Source organism: Carcharhinus amblyrhynchos, chromosome 27 (genome assembly GCF_965287045.1).
Source record: "Carcharhinus amblyrhynchos chromosome 27, sCarAmb.v2.hapA, whole genome shotgun sequence".
Lineage (NCBI taxonomy): Eukaryota > Metazoa > Chordata > Chondrichthyes > Carcharhiniformes > Carcharhinidae > Carcharhinus > Carcharhinus amblyrhynchos.
This window is the reverse complement of record NC_137350.1, coordinates 11,126,711-11,144,194: the sequence shown is the minus strand read 5'-3', so window position 1 is coordinate 11,144,194 and position 17,484 is coordinate 11,126,711.

Here is a 17,484-nt window from a genome sequence, read left to right as displayed (position 1 = left end):
CAGCGCAATGGTAAAATAGGGCCCAACGTAATCAATGGCAAAACTATGTGATGCTCAGCTGACCAGCCCAACACATAAATAAAAAGCAGATGGGAGCATTTGTGGTCTTGGGTGTGGCTCAGGTGGAGGTGTAATGAAGTTTTGTTATTAAACCTTTAGTTTGCTTCACTTTGTGAAGTTAGTTCTTTCATTGCTTGCTACTGGAGTATCCTTACTGCTGGGTAAATATCACATTCCCATTCTCCACCCCTATGTAAAGGAGGCTATCTGGGAATTTTAGATGTAAATTTACATTAACACTGCAATGAAGTTACTGTGAAAATCTCCAGTGCTAGAAAATCTAGAAAATCTCTAGTCGCCACACTCCAGTGCTTGTTCCGGTACGTCGAGGCAGAATTTAGCGTAGCCAATGCGCCTAACCAGCATAGAATGTGAGAGGAAACCAGACACAGGGAGAACGTGCATACTCTGCACAGAGAATCAGCCAAGCTCGGAATCAAACCTGCGTCCCTGGCGCTGTGAGGCAGCAGTGATAACCACTGTGCCACTGTGTACTTAGGGCATCATCTGAGCATTTGAATGAGTACGACAGGCATGAACCAGGGAGTATTCTAATCATCGGTTCCCCAGAGAACGCACTCACGAAAAAGCCCAGCAAGCATTTAAAAAGTATATGTTGTTGGCGCCAGGGGTATGAGAAAAATCCCTCAGCCATTGTCAAGCAACTCTGAGATCCAATTCCCTCTCCCTCCAGATCAGACCTTCTTGGGATTAACAACCCTCCCAAAACCAGGGATCCGGAAAAAGACTGCCTTTCCCATCCATAGTTTGAAATGCATTATTGAATCGCCAAGAAACTAAAGGATGTGCTTTTTTTTGCAACATCGGTATAGCTGCTAGAAAGTGTAACATTTAACTTCCCCTTGCCGCAATAAAAAATAAAAAGAATCCTCCCTCAACTACAAATCCACAAAAGTGGCAAACGCTCTCTACAAGCTGAGTACAGCACCACTATGTGGAGAGTTACAGTACAACCATGTAACTTTATTCATGTCAAATATCTTTCACTTGGAGATACCTGGGTAATAAACTGGTTAAACATAAGAACATAAGAAATAGGAGCAGGAGTAGGCCATCTAGCCCTTCGAGCCTGCCCCCACCATTCAATAAGATCATGGCTGATCTGAAGTGGATCAGTTCCACTTTCCCACTCTCTCCCCATAACCCTAATTCCCCTGTCTATCAGAAATCTATCTACCCGTGACTGAAATACATTCAACGAGGTAGCCTCCACCACTTCAACGGGCAGAGAATTCCAGAGACTCACCACCCTTTGAGTGAAGAAGTTCCTCCTCAACTCCGATCTAAACTGCTCCCCCCCCGCCTTACCTTGAGGCTGTGCCCTCTAGTTCTGCTACCCTTTCTAAGCGGGAAGAATCTCTCTACCTCTACCCTGTCTAGCCCCTTCATTATCTTGTAAATCTCTATAAGATCCCCCCTCAGCCTTCTAAACTCCAACAAGTACAGACCCAGTCTATTCAATCTGCCCTCATAGGCTAACCCCCTCATCTCCGGTATCAGTCTAGTGAACCTTCTCTGTACTCCCTCCAAGGCCAATATATCCTTTCGCAAGTGCGGCGACCAAAACTGCACACAGTACTCCAGTTGCGGCCTCACCAGTACCCTGTACAGTTGCAGCAAGACCGCCTTGCTTTTATATTCTATCCCCCTCGCTATAAAGGCTAACATCCCATTCGCCTTCTTGATCACCTGCTGCACCTGCAGACTGGGTTTTTGCGATTCGTGCACAAGGACCCCAGGTCCCTCTGCACCGTAGCATGCCGCAGCTTTTCGTCTTTTAAATAATAATCCCTCCTACTATTATTTCTACCAAAGTGGATAACCTCACATTTGCTAACGTTATACTCCATCTGCCAGGTCCTTGCCCACTCACTCAGCCTATCCAGATCTCTCTGCAGACTTTCCGTGCCTTCCACGCAATAGAAAATTGCCTAGAAAATGGAGGGGGCGGGGGGCGGTGGTGTGTGTGTGGGGGTGGTTCATGGTTCACATTTAACCCTTCGTCTGCACATTGCAATGCAAGGAGCATGACATGGTGGCACTGTGGTTAGCATTGCTGCCTCACAGTGCCAGGGACCCAAGTTCAATTCCAGCCTTGGGTCACTCTCTACGCGGAACTTGCCCTTTCTCCCCCGTGTCTGTGTGCGTTTCCTCTGGGTGCTCCAGTTTCCACCCACAGTCCAAAGATGTGTAGATTAGATGGATTGGCCATGTTGAATGTTTGGGGATAGGGTGGGGGAGAGGGCCTAGATAAGATATTCTTGATGTGGAGATGCCGGCATTGGACTGGGGTAAACACAGTAAGAAGTCTCACAACACCACGTTAAAGCCCAATAGGTTTATTTGGTAGCAAACACCACTAGCTTTCAGAGTGCTGCTTCTTCGTCAGGTGAGTGGGGAGATCTGGTCAGAGACAGAGCATATAGAGACACACACACAGTTTACAGAAAACTGATTAGAATGCGAGTCTTTACAGCTAATCAAGTCTTAAAGGTGCAGACAGTGTGAGTGGAGATAGCATTAAGCATAGGTTAAACATATTAACCATGTAAAGAATTTACAGAATACTGATTAGAATGCGAGTCTTCACAGCTAATCAAGTCTTAAAGGTGCAGGCAATTTGAGTGGAGATTGCATTAAGCATAGGTTAAAGAGATGTGTATTGTCTCCAGACAGTACAGTGAGATTTTGCAAGCCCCGCCAAGTTATGGGGGTTACAGATAGTGTGACATGAATCCAAGATCCACTCTATCTCCACTCACATTGTCTGCACCTTTAAGACTTGATTAGCCGTAAAGACTCACATTCTAATCAGTATTCTGTAAGCTGAGTGTGTGCCTTATGTGATCAGAACTCCCCACTCAACCTGACAAAAGAGCAGTGCTCCGCAAGCTAGTGGCATTTGCTACCAAATAAACCTGTTGGACTTTAACCAGCTGTTGTGAGACTCCTTACTAAGATATTCTGTCAGAGAGTCTGTATTGACTTGATGGGTCAAATGGCCTCCTTCTGCATGATAAGGATTGTATGATGTCTAGAACCAGGGAACACATTTTTAAAAATAAAGTCTCCTATTTAAGACGAAGCTTTAGAAGAAATCATTTTCTCTCATAGGTGAGTCTTTAGGATTCTCTTGCCTGGTGAATGGAGGAGGAGGGGGTAGATTTATGACTAACAGGGGTGTCAGGTATTGTTGGTAGCAAGTGGGATAGAGGCCACAATCAGATCAGCTGTGATCTTATAGAATGGTGGAGCAGGCTCGAGGGGCTGAATGGTCCACTCTTGCTCCTAATTTGTATGTTCGTATGCATGTTTGTATGTCAAAGCCATGATGCCTGCTGATTTACATGATTGCTGCATGCAAGTCAGCATTTCCCAGCCTGTTCATTGGCCCCACACATCAGTAGGGAACATGTCATACAGGTGTTGACTATTAATGAGGTCAGAATATTACATTTCCCCACATCCCACTCCCCTCAGTATGTGGTGAGAGGCGGGAGAGTTGGGAATGTTTAAAATCAGGGGAAGTGTTGGGGTTGGGGGGGGGGGGGGGGGGTTACAGTACCAAGACCAGCTGAGGCCTGTAAGTCAAAAAGAACACTTTTGACCAGGGACCTGGCTTCAATTCCAGCCTTGGGTCACTGTCTGTAAGGAGTTTGCACATTCTCCCCATGCCTGTGTGGGTTTTCTCCAGGTACTCTGGTTTCCTCCCACACTCCAAAGATGTGCGGGACAGATGGATTAGCCATGGTGAATGAGGCTACCCAGTGCTACGTAATAGCTTTTCTTTTGGGTCCAGAGAGAGCTCTCTCCTAATTGGGCACCCGATAGCCCAAGAAATACATCCACCAGCAGCAAGGGCCGACCCTGCAGGAAGGCAGACTCACCTGTCGTCAAAAGCAACCCCTAGTGCCTGACCCCCTTATCCCCCAAACAAAGTAAGGAAAAGGAGAAAAGAAGCAAGTTCAGGAGAGCAACCTATTTTCCCCAGGAGTCTGTCTCTGCTAATGAGATCAAAGATCTTGGTGGGGTCTTAGTGTTCCATATAATGTTCCTCCCTAGAAAGCACAGTAAAATCAGGAAGAATCTTTGCTTCTCAGTTATCAGATTGTGTCGGTGAGATGGAAAATGAAGAGAAAGAGATATAAATCAGGACCAAAGTGGAACAACCTTCAAAACAGGCCATCGAGTTTGATAACTATTTTGTATTGCCACTGACCCTCCATCCTGTCTTGGTCACACAACTAGAAACATAGGATCAAGAGGTGGTCATTTAGTCCCCTGAGCCTGTTCCAGCACAGTTCTAGGGTTAGTCTACCCCACCATCCTATTTCCCCACCGTTGCTTTATGTGCCTTATCTAATAATGAATCAGTTGTTTTGAGTCCTGGAAGTTTCCAATGCCCTAACATCTACAGTCTTTTTGGTGAGGGAGTGCCAGTTGTTTACCTTGTCTGAAGAAGCACTTTCTGATTTCACCCCTGACTCATCTGATTTTGTGATGGTTCGCCCTCTGGGGCTAGATCTACCTACCAGATTCATTCCACAGGCCAACCTGTGTCCTGAAATTTTACAGAATGCGCCAAAATGCTCAAACTTGTTTGCAAAATTCATTTAAGTGGATGTATTTTTCTCTGTCCAAAAGAGTTCAGACTGACTAAACTCTACAGAGACAAATGTAACCACAACTATAAGAGCACATCAACAGCTACACTGCACAAAACAGGTGTCAGGAAGCAGTTATTTAGCGTGTTAAGGATGCAGAGCAGTGTGCGTGATCAGTGTCTGTTTTGCCTTTAACAATGGTGAACCAGTAGTGCGACAAGGGAGTTGAATTGCCACGCCTGGGATTTTCTTAGCATTAGCGTGCAACCACTTTTAAAACAATCATAATGAACTCTTTTATGTTTAAACCCTTCCATTTACTCTGCAGTTTTTCTGTCTGGCTGACACTTGGTTTGCGTTGCTTTGCCAGAGAATGATGCACAACCAGGGCTGGGAGTTGCCATTTTGATTGTGATCTCAGATTTGGGAAGTGACCAGTTCCAGCAGTTGGCTGTGTGATTGCTTGGCCCCTGCACCAGGAGCTGTAGCAGATCAAGTACAAAATCACACTTTAAACTTTCTTCTAAGCAACCCTGTGAAGCAAGAGAGAGTGACATTAAAAATGCAAATTAAAGGCAAATAATTGTGGATGCTGGAATCTGCAACAAAACCAGCAAATGCTAGAAAATCCCAGATAAGCGGCACAGCACCAGGGACCTGGGTTCAATACCCAACTTGGGTCACTGTCTGTGTGGAGTTTACACGTTCTTCCCCTGCGTGGGTTTCCTCCCACAGTCTTAAAGACGTGCTGATTAGGTGCATGTTGGCCATGCTAAATTCTACCCCAGTGTACCCAAACAGGTGCCGGAGTGTGGTGACTAGGGGATTTTCACAGGAACTTCATTGCAGTGTTAATGTAAGCCTACTTGTGACACTAATAAATAAACTTTGAACTTTAGGTCCGACAGCATCCGTGGAGAGAGAACAGAGCTAACATTTCAAGACAGGATGACTCTTCATCAGAGTATTAAAAATATCACTGGATTTCAGATGTCTGTGATTGGAGCACCATCATATTTTAAGTGCTCCTAATACTAAGAATACGGCGTAATGTTCTGTCAGATTGCAACGCATCGAAGCAGATTTTAGCATCAAGGTGTAACATGCAATATAAAGTCCTTGTCTGAGCATAATTCTCCCCACCTTAACTTCCTTAGAAATCATATATGGTTTTTCATTTGCCAGTTTAGATGCCTTTGCACCTGAAATCTGTGAGCGAGTAGGCACATGCAGCTATTGTATTCCACAAATACGCAGCCCATAGGTAGACCTGTACTGAATCATCATCCCTCCAACTGCTCCAGTTTTACGCAAGAGCATTCCCGTTGGAATTATGCCATGAGACACCAGTCTGTGAGTTCCTAATGTATCCATCCAAAATCACTCTGCCTTGGTTCACGTCTTTGTGAGAACACAGAGAGAGGAATTCCATCAGTCTGATTTTACTTTGTATGAAGAAGCACTCTCTGATTTCACCCCGAGTGACTTTTTGTCCCGTTGCATCCATCACACCTTAGGGTTGAATTCAGAACCGAAGAAAAATCTTCATCCAAAGGCTGGTAATGGAACAAATAAATGTGCCCGTTGATGATTATCAGTCTGATAGAGTCACAGTGCAGAAGGCCAATCAGCCCATCAAGTCTGCATCGACTCTCTCACAGGGTATTTTACCCAGGCCTTCTTCCCCCCAATCCCTGAAACCCCACACAATTACCATGGCAAATCCACCAACCTGCACATCTTTGGAATGTGGGAGGAAACCGGAGCACCCTGGAGGAAACGCAGACACTGAGAAAACGTGCAAACTCCACACAGACAGTCACCCGAGGTCGGAATCGAACCCGGGTTCCTGGCACTGTGAGGCAGCAGTACTAACTACTATGCCACTGTGCCACCCATGGCATGTCTCATGGGACACTTCACAATAAAATCTCTTTTTTGGCTTGGAAAAAGATTGTTCGGGATCAATTTTAATCTAGTTGAGAAAACTGATGGAATCGGGTGTAACGTGGGTCTTACACGAATCTGAAGTCAGTGGAGAGTAATGCTGTAAATTAGATTAAAATTACCCTTTCCTTTCTGGTAAAGTAAGCAAATGCTGCCTTATTTTTATAGTAAAAATGATAAAACCTCATTTCACGACTCAATTAGTTTAAACCCCCAGGGTAGTAAACACGCAGCTGTTCAAGTTTTTTTTTCAGATACTGAGGCTGCATATTATTGAAATTAACATTGACATTAGTAGATTCTCTATCTTGCTGTGTATAAAAATATCAACTTTATTCAGGAAGGCTAATGTAACATGTTGATACCAATAATAAAATGTAATTTCAACAAGTCCCTTGCTTTATTGCTGATATTGTGCTCAATTTGGAACACCACAGGAAGAGGTAAACAGCATCAACATGTTAAAGGACCTCCCCCTTCTTGCACCCTGGGGAAATATTTTTATAGACTCTAACAATAGCTCAAAGACCTGCTCCATCAGCTTCCAATCACCATATTTTAGTATATTGGCTGGGGGCAGATTCAACCGGATGGGAGGAATCTGAAGCATTAAACAGCCTCAAGAATTCAAATCCATAACACAGCATAGGCATCTCAGAGTCATTTCTTTTGACTTAAAATAGAATCCTTAAAAACATAGAATGGAATCCCTACAGTGCTCAAATTGGCTGCATCTTTTTGTAGAATCAAAGAATCACTACAGTGCAGAAGGAGGCTATTCGAGGATCGAGCCTGCACCAGTGACAGTCCCACCCAGGCCCCATCCTTGTCATGCCACATATTTACCCTGCTAATCTCCCTGACAGTAAGAGGTAGTTTACCATGGCCAATCCACCTGACCTGTACATCATGGAAAACCATGCAGACATGGGGAGAACTTGCAAACTCCACACAATAGTCACTTATTTTTTATGGCTTAATTCCCATGTCAGTGAAAATGATATCGTAGCCTTACAAGTAGATCTTAATACTCCAGGTCACTGCCAAGCAAAAAGGGTTTGCCCAAAATCAATGGATTAAAAATTAAACATATTCAACATTTTGGTCCATGCTGACTGTACACAAAGTGAGGGTTAAGCTGGATAAACTTTCAATAAGGGGATTAGCTCTCTGGCAAGCAATAAACCCATGCCCATACATCGTGTTGCAAGCAACATGTTAAATTCAGGCTGCTTTGTATGATTGCTATGTGAAGTTTTGCTACCTGTACTGTTTCCTGGCTGCATGTGTTAGTTGGGAGCCTGATATATTAGGTAGCTATCACTACTTCAAGGCACCCAGCACCTCTTAATGTGAAGGCGCATTGTGACAAAGCAAAGAGGCGAGAACCCTTTTGCAGACTCAACCTGTGTTGTGAAAGATGGAAGAATGGCTGCGCATGTGAGGAAGCACGAGTCTTCTGCGTCAGGGGTTATATGCCACCTTGCCCTCCAGTGAGCTGGCACTTGGGCTATCCTTTCCCCATACCCTGGCTGCAGGACAAAATGGTCAGTTACTTGCCACTGCTTCTATGTTAGTCTCTAAAATATGCATAATGTGACTTCAAGTGTTAAATTGAGTGACGGTGTCTCTTTATCAGCACTATGTTCTTGCAGTTCTTCCATTGTCTGGTCAGGTTGCACTTCTTGAGTATCTGAAAAGAGTACAGTTGCGGAGCAAGAAGGGAAACAATAGGAGCTTATGAATGAGAAGAAAGTTTGGGGGTTTTGTGGTGGTGGTGGTAGGCAGGGGCAGTTGGGGATTGTGGTGGGGGGGGACAGTGGTTGTACATCAGAAAGAGAGGGATCTATCAGGATATCAGCCCCTTGGATAGTTTCAGTCCCAGTGATGGCCATAGACTCAGCAGTGAGATCCCCCTATTGACCAGAACCATTTCCTCTAAGGAAATTGAACTTGTAGGCATGCCAGTTGTCCCCTCCAATTAGCCCACCTTGTCTTGTCAGAGAATGGGAAATATGTCAGCAAGTGTTGTGCATTCTGGGTGCTGTGCCTGTCATGGGTGAATAGCTGGCAGTGTGTGCAAGCAGTGGATGTGAAGGGTGCAGTAATGCTAAGTGTGTGAGAGTACATGTGATAGAATGTATTTTGTACCCCATCAAGGTTAGTCATACCTTGTTGGGATTATCCAATAAAGATTTGTGTTGGATTTGTGGTGGTTTCCTTACAGCCAATCAGTCATTACATTATCCTGGGATGCTCAGAGTATCTCATGTCCCTTTCTATTGTCTGATAGGAGACATGGAATAAACTGATTAATAATCAAACTGTTGCGACACCCTTTATGTCACTACCTGGAGTTCTGGTGAGAAGGAACCTTGCTTCAACATATAGCCTGAGCGTTGTATGAAATGACTCACATTATGAGGAAGCTATAAGAACAATAAGTATTTTGGGTTCAGTTGTCAAGACAGTCAGAAGTCCAGCCTACAGAAGCCACACCATTTACCTTAGGTAGGGAACAAACCAGAGTTACGGCTTTTTTACATTGCTATTGGGATCTGAGTAATAAACTTGTATTTAGGCAGTAAGTTCGAGCCTGAGCCGTGACAAATCATTTAATTGAGTTAAACAGTTTCCTCACCGGGTGTGGTTAATCATGTTAGGTATGTTAGGGACAGCATGGTGGCATAGTAGTTAGCCTTGCTCCCTTACACCACCAGGGACTCAGGTTAAATCTGACCTTATGTGAGTTTGTGTGGAATTTTGCATGTTTTCCCCACCTCTGCATGGATTTCCTTCGGGTGCTCCGGTTTCCTCCCACAGTCCAAAGGTATGCAGGGTAGGTGGATTGGCCGTGCTAAATTGCCCCTTAGTGTCCCAAGATGTGTAGATTAGGGGGATTAGCCAGGTAAATATGGGATGTTACCAGGATAGAGCCTGGGTAAGATGTTTGTTGGAGAGCCAGTGCGACTCGATAGGCTGAATGGCTTCCTTCTTCACTTTTTTTATTATTCATTCGTAGGACATGGACTTTACTGGTTCGCTAGCATTTATTGCCCATCCCTGTTTGCCTTTGTTCAGTTGAGAGTGAACCACATTGCTGTGGCTCTGGAGTCACATGTAGGCCAAATGAGGTAAGGACGGTAGTGAACCAGATGGGTTTTCCCAAAATCAACAATGGTTTCATGGTCATCAGTAGATTCTTAATTCCAGCTATTTTTTGTTGAATTCAGATTCCATGATCTGCCATGGCGGGATTCGAACCCGGCTCCCCAGAACTTTAGCTGAGTTTCTGTATTAACAGTCCAGCAATAATACCACTAGGCCATCACCTCTATGATGAGTCACCTTTTGGATGCTTTGGTATGCTTTGTCTGTATAGTGTGCAAGAAATAATACTTTTCACTTTAAAGGTAAAGTGAAATTTCCCAATGCTAATACATGTGACAAATATAAATCAAATCAAATCAAATCAAAACCTTCTATGATGAGTCATGATTGATAGTGATTTTTAGTAGTTGAGTGATGGTAAATTGTGGTAAATTGAACATTGCCTGAGGTTTTTATTGCAACTGGTAGGATAAGGTTTTCAAAGATTCATTTACTGACCTTGACCATTGGTGTGAGATCATTGAATTTCTTGTGGCATTACATCTAGGTCTTAAGGGCTTGATTTCTGGCATTGTTCTCTTGGCTCTTTGTTCCCACTGCCTTCTGAGTGTGTATCTGGACAGTTTCCCATTCCATGTGGATATAGAACATATCTTCTCTCAATACCTTCCACCAAAACGTCCAGTGCAGAATCCTAAAACCTTGAAGCTTACATTCTCTCATGTTGTTCAGTGTTTCCCAGATTCATCCTCTGAGCGACTGCGAGGAACCACAATGCACCCCCCCCCCTTTAATAGGTACAGGTTATTATTAAGCAGTGCTGACTAGCTTTAAGTGGCTTTAGCCATTCATGATTTATCTAGCTAATTGGTATCACTGTCCAAAAGCTGAAGCCATTCAAGTTAGCAGGCAACATGACATTTGATGTGCTGACTGCATTACAATGATCAGCCATGGGATAATATCGCATCATGATCCCTACTCCCAAATTTCAGACCTATTCAATTTAGTTGCCATGGTTTTGATGTCCAGTTTCTGATGTGGTTGAATGAGTAAAGACAAAAGGTGAAATGTGGACAATGAAGGAGACAGAATAGTTGCCACAAATGCTCAGATTTTTTTAATTCAGCCTTGGGACATGGGCATCAATGGCTGGCCAGCATTTATTGCCCACTCAAGTTGTCCAAGGGCAGTTGAGAGTCAGCCATATTGCTGTTGCTCTAGAGTCACATGGAGGCCAGACCAGGTCAAGATGACAAATTTCTTTCCTTAAGGGCATTAGTGAACTCGACGGGTTTTTCCGACAATCAACAATGGTTTTGTGGTCATCAGCCAATTCTCAATTCCAGATATTTTTTACTGATTTCAAATTCCACTATCTGCTGTGGTGGGATTCAAACATGGGTTCCCAGAATATTAGCTGAGTTTCTGGATTAATTGTCTAGCGATAATATCACTTGGCCATCACCTCCCAAAGATGGGACTAGTTCTTTGTTTACCTGTCTCTTGCTCTTTCATACTGATTTATTTTGCAATCACACAAGGGATGAGAGTCTGGGCTTCAGAGATATTTTCTAAGTACCTATATCTGGTAAATCTACTGGTTTGTTACATTCGCTGTCCATCCAGGTTAGTGGTTGATTGGAAGATACATGACAAGGTGCTGTAGAATTTCTCTCTGTGAATGCCCCACCAAACTTGAAGTCATATGCTGTTAAAATGTTTTTTTTTGGTATTCATTAACACTGGTTTACGCGAGCTGCAATCATATTTAATGCAAAGAAAGTGCCAGGATTTTCACCAGCAGGGGGAGGCAGAGCCTGAGCTCACTGGGACACCATTGGGAAGCTGACTGCTGAGCTCTTGGAATACTATTGCACAGGCACCCTGATCTCCAAATATCCTGGGAGATCTCCTGCCACAATGCCTCCTCCCGCTTGCCCCATAAGAACATAAGAACATAAGAATTAGGAGCAGGAGTAGGCCATCTAGCCCTTCGAGCCTGCCCCACCATTCAATAAGATCATGGCTGATCTGTCGTGGCTCAGTTCCACATTCCCGCCCTCTCCCCATAACCCTTAATCCCCTCACTTATCAAAAACCCATCAACCCGCGTCTTAAAAATATTTAGCAAGGCAGCCTCTACCACTTCAACGGGCAGAGAATTCCAGAGATTCACCACCCTTTGAGTGAAGAAGTTCCTCCTCAACTCCATTCTAAACCGACCCCCCTTTATCTTGAGGCTGTGCCCTCTAGTCTTACTGTCCTTTCTGAGGTGAAGAGTCTCTCCACCTCTATCCTATCCATCCCATTCATCATCTTATATGTCTCAATGAGATCTCCCCTCATTCTTCTAAACTCTAACGAGTACAAGCCTAGTTTATTCAGCCTCTCCTCATCAGGAACCCCCATGCACTCCTGCCAATTGCCCCTGCGCTGGTCTCCTTCCCTCACCCCACCTGCCACGAACAGTGGGACACTCACCACTCCATGTTGCTGTTTGCCCCCATCTGCAGAGATCGCCCTTCCCCCTGTTAATCCCCCTGCAGAGTTCTCTCCCTCCCCAATTCTCCCCCCGCAGAGTTCCATCCTTCCCCCCAGTGATCGCCCACTCTGCAAAGTTCCCTCCCTCCCAGATCACTGTGCCTCCAGACTTGCCCCTCTCCCTGATTGACCACCCTCCAGCAAAGTGCCCTTACCTCCCTCTCTCCCTAATTGCTACCCCTGATGGTGTTCCTCCATCCTGCACTTGCAGATCTCCCCTTCCATTCCCCCATCATTTCCCAACCCCATTCAGACTCCGTCCCCACTCAGGACCCCCCCCCTTGGCATTGCCCCTGATGTCTGGTTGGCAGTGCCAGGGTGCCTAGTGGGCTGTGCCATGGTGCCAGGGAGGCACTGTCAGATTGCCACAACTGGATGGACACTGCCCAGCCATGTCCCTGACCACCCAAGGGCTTCAATGGCCTCTGATCCCTCTACCTTCTGGCCTTCGTTGGTGGAGACCAGCTGTGATTCTTGCTGGTGAGTAGCAGTGAGCAGGAGCTCTACCGGTGAGCAGGTAAGTACAAGTGAAACGGATGATAGCATCCAGGGTTCACTAATGATATTTAAATGATCTCATTAATATTGAAATCGGCTTTGTGCCCTTTCTGGGCGTGAAGCTGATTTTGCCAGCAAAACAAGGCTGGTACAGTCAGTGAGAAATCGGGTGCGTTTCTCATTTTTCACCTCTCACCTGATCGTACTGCCTCACCTGCTGAAAGTTGGGTGAGATAAGTTCATAAGATCATGCCCATTGCACCTCCTTGCATTTGATTGTAACCTTGTTAAAGCGTACATCATTTCGAAATCGCATTGACATTTAAATATGGAAATAAAAACATAAGCAGAAGAAATGCAATTTGTGACAATCTATACCCCGGGGCATGAAATGGAACATGTTTAAACTTTTCAAGCTGAACTTTACAAAGTTTGAACCTTGGCTCCAAAAATGTTGAAGCCATTATCTTTAAAACTTGGTTAAGACATAACAGAAAAAAAAGTCTTTAAAAATCGATATCTGAACCATCCTCTTGTGTAACCAATGTCACTTGGGACTGAGCTCTTCCTGTTTCGGCTAAAATTAATTACAAAGGAAATCGCGCACCAGCATTCTACTGTATTCATTGCATCTCACCAATAGGAGCTGAAGCTACAATGGACAAGGTTGAAGTTCCTTGAGTAAGATAACTTAGTTAAAATAAGCGGTGCCCAAAAGTGCGAACATCTGCAGCCTGGAAAATTTTTTTTACTGAAAATACAGTTCTGAGTGTACAATGGCGCTCTTTGCTGGTAAATCATGTCCTGTACCAAGCATTTTGCTTCTTGCACTCAGCATTACAACTGGTAAGTGTTGCTTTCTACATTTTCCTACTTGTCGCTTCGTGTCTTTGTAACTAATCGTTCTGGAAGCACTTTGGGATCTGAGATGTGAGAAGGCGTAATCTGTAGTTGAAGTCTCAGTGAAAGCCCTTTCCCAGCCTAACCTGCCTAACCTCTTTATAAAATGACATCAAGGGGCTGAAATTCAGCAGCAGTCAACTGCTCTGTGAGGAACGCTGCCACGGCTTAAGCAATGGCCATGAAAGATAATGCACAATGTTGAGTATTGGGCTTGTGGTCAAAGCGCTCAATCTGCAGCTGTGTCTTTGGTGAGTCCCTTGGCTAATATAGTGCTGTCCTCAGGTAAAAACAGGAAATGCACGTCCCTTTCTATTTTTATGATTAGGGTTCAGTCCTAACTCTGTTCCTTATGGAGGGCAACTCGGAGGTGATCAATTTCCAAATTGATAAATGTTCTTTTGTGATTGCATGCTACTCAACTGCGGTCATTTGCAAGCAGCTCGGGGGGGTGTACATTGACACTCAAAAGATGTCAAAAATTAGTAACACCAACAGTTAAGTAAACCGCTTTCCTGCTGCGCCCATTTCTGTTGCTTTACGGTTGAGATTATGAGTTCACTGCTCATCTGTAATCAACTTCTGTCATGGAAAGATAATTTAATGCTTGTTTTAACACAGACGTGTTTTAGTATTTTACACTTGGATTCCTGTTGGAGTGTGGAATTCATTTTCCAATGCTTGCTGATGTGAGAAACTTTTCACACAAGAGAATCCCTGCTCCGGACACTCATTTCCTGATGAGGAGAAAAGACTTTTGCTTTAAGTCCAGTCTCTGTTTCTCCACTCCCACTCACGGTTCTCATTATTTCCAAGTTTCCTTCAGTTGGAAGGTGCGTCATTCAGTCCTGAGCTCATTCGAGATTCATTTACAAGTGAATGGCAAGAAAATGATTTATTTTATAACAAGACAGGTCTTCTTGTCAATTTCCCCCTCACACTACAAAACATCAACACATTCCCATTCTGAGGCTTTGTGCTGGGGTGGGAATGGGAATATGGAGTATTTTCCACTGTGGCAGCCAGTGGGAAAACACACCAACTCTTCTGGCCCGACCTCACTACTTATGCACCTGGGGGTATCATGCCATATTCAGCGGCACAGCAGGCCTGGATGGTCATAGTCCAGCATAGTGTCCAGGTGCCATATTGAAAAGTCACCCAATGTCACTGACCTACCATTGAGGAAAGAAGATGGACCCCCTGAAAACAAGGATGGATCTCTGGGAGCAGGCTGAGGCTCGAAGATGGACCTCCTGATAACAAAGAAGGATCTCCAGGAATGTTTGGAAGATGGGTTCCCTCCATAACACCTGATCTGGAACGTTCAACTAGAGATGCTCCCCCAACCCACTGCGATGGTGTTCTAGGCTCCAGGGTTGCAAGCAGCCTGCATCCCGAACTCTGGAGATAGCCCGGGATCTTGTTCCCGACATCTACACATGTCATTGCCCACTGCCGGCATGTTTGCTCGCCAGTATCACGAAGAATTCAGTGTGGGATGGTGAGGGGGAGAAGGGGAGGGGGGAGGTGGAAGGTATGGTTTGGGCCTCCATCCCATTACTGCAGAGTAAATGAGGTTGGCACCATCCTTGGGTGGATTTTTTGGCCTGCCATGGAGGGCACCAGCAGAAGGTCCCGCTGTAAATGCCTTCCCGTCATGTTTTTCAATCATGCCCACTATCACATGGGCAAGGGCCGCAAGAATTCTGCCCAAGATCTCCAAACCAATAGCCCAGCCAAGAACCCATCATAAAGGAAATTGCACATCTCTACTGTTTGAGTTGTGACATTGGATAAAACATTAAGTGATCAAAATTTTAATGGGTTCTGCCATTGAAATTGAATCTTTGTAACAAAAGTAGCCTGACATGCTTACACATTTTTTATACACATTTCGTTTTTGCAGATAACATATCTGTTCCTGCAACAACAGGATTTTCAACTTTACAAGATTAGCTGTAGGGAAAAGAGTAAAGAAAGGATGGACCATCTTTTCTTCCACCAATAGGAATTAAGATGGGAATCATCGGAAGATTTTTTTCCTCTGGTAGAGGGATCAATAACCAGGGGACATAGATTTAAGGTAAGGGGCAAAAGATTTAGAAGGAATTTGAGGAGAAATGTTTTCACCCAGAAGGTGGTAGGAATCTGAAACTCGCTGCCTGAAAGAGTGGTAGAGGCAGGAACCCTCACACCACTTAACAAACATTTAGGTGAGGGCTTGAAACAACATAGCATGTGGGCCAAGCGCTGGAAATTGGGATTTGGATAGGTGCTTGATGATCGGTGCAGACACGATGGGCTGAAGGGCCTCTTTCTGTACAAATAAAATCACATCTTTATGGATAACATTGGAATAGTGTAGGTTGGATGGGCTTTAGATTGGTTTCACAGGTCAGCGCAATACTGAGGGCCAAAGGGCCTGTACTCACTGTAATGTTCTATGTTCTGTGTTCTAAAACTAATCCAATGCATATTTTGCGCAAGGTGATACCTTTGAAATTCTTGTTATCTGTGTACTTAGCATGAATTAATAACTACACTCATTTTCCCAAGGAATAGTAAGGAGGAGGAGTTTTTTTTGTAAGGCAGGAGGAGAAAGAAGTTTTCTGGTAGGTTTTGAAATAGAGATATTCATGTATTTAAAATGTTAATTTCAATAACGTACTCATAACACTTCTCACAGATTCTCAATCCTGTATCATGAACTGCCACTAATCGAATTTACACTCGCTGCTGTCATTCTGAGAGTAACTAACCACAAATGGTTAGAATGCAGACACATTCTGAACATATGTTTTGTTGTGAGACTACCAGGCTCAAAATGACATAGGGCCTAAGGACAATTTTACCAAAAAAATTCCAAGTGCCAATCTCCCTGTAAACAGGAGAAATTTGCACCCTTTTTTGGGTGACTTAAAACTCAAATCTTCCCTCACTTCAACAAAAAAAATTGACAATCTTGAAATTCGCCAGTAGGGGGAGTAGGTGGGATCTAAATTGCCCGATAGCAGCAGAGGCAATGATTGCACTTATGCAGGTTCCTATACTCTAGGAGCACAGAGGCTGTCACCCCTCTGCTGCTACAGCCAGCCTTCATGGCTGGCACCCATCCGCCTCACTACCATGGTACTCCATGGCCAATCGATCCCAGAATGATCACCATTCCTCCCCCTTCCCAACAATCGCTGCAATGGGGACCCCCCCCTCTTACAATCCCTACTGCAGAGTGCACAGTGGTCACCCCCAATTGAGAGGCCTGCCTGTGTTCTGGCCCACCCCTTTGGCACTGCCCAATGTGTGGTGGGCACTGCCCAATGTGTGGTGGACACTGCCAGTGTGCCAGGCTGGCAGAGCCAGTGTGACTAGTGGGCAGTGCCAGGATACCAGACTGCCATCTGGCATTACCCAAGATGCAGCCCCTGCCCTTGACCTCTCGGGGGGCCTCATTGGCCTCCGTTTCTACGGGGGGAGCCATACATGATCCTCACCAGAGGAAAATTCCCCAGAGAGAAACTTCTACAGCGAGGCCAGGAAGGCAAGTGAGCCCAGACACTCCCATCCCAGGCTCACTAACTCTATTGGAATCATCATTTAAGTATATTTAAATATTATAATATTTTCGGGAGTGAGGTTGATCTTGTCGGATATCCAGTGTGGGTAAGATCGCGAGTCTGATTTTTCGGCCGTAAGAGACCATGCAATTAGTGACTTGTTGTAAAAACCTATTTGGTTTACCAGTGTCTTTTAGGAAAGGAAATCTGCCATTCTTGCACTGGCCTACATAAGAATCCAA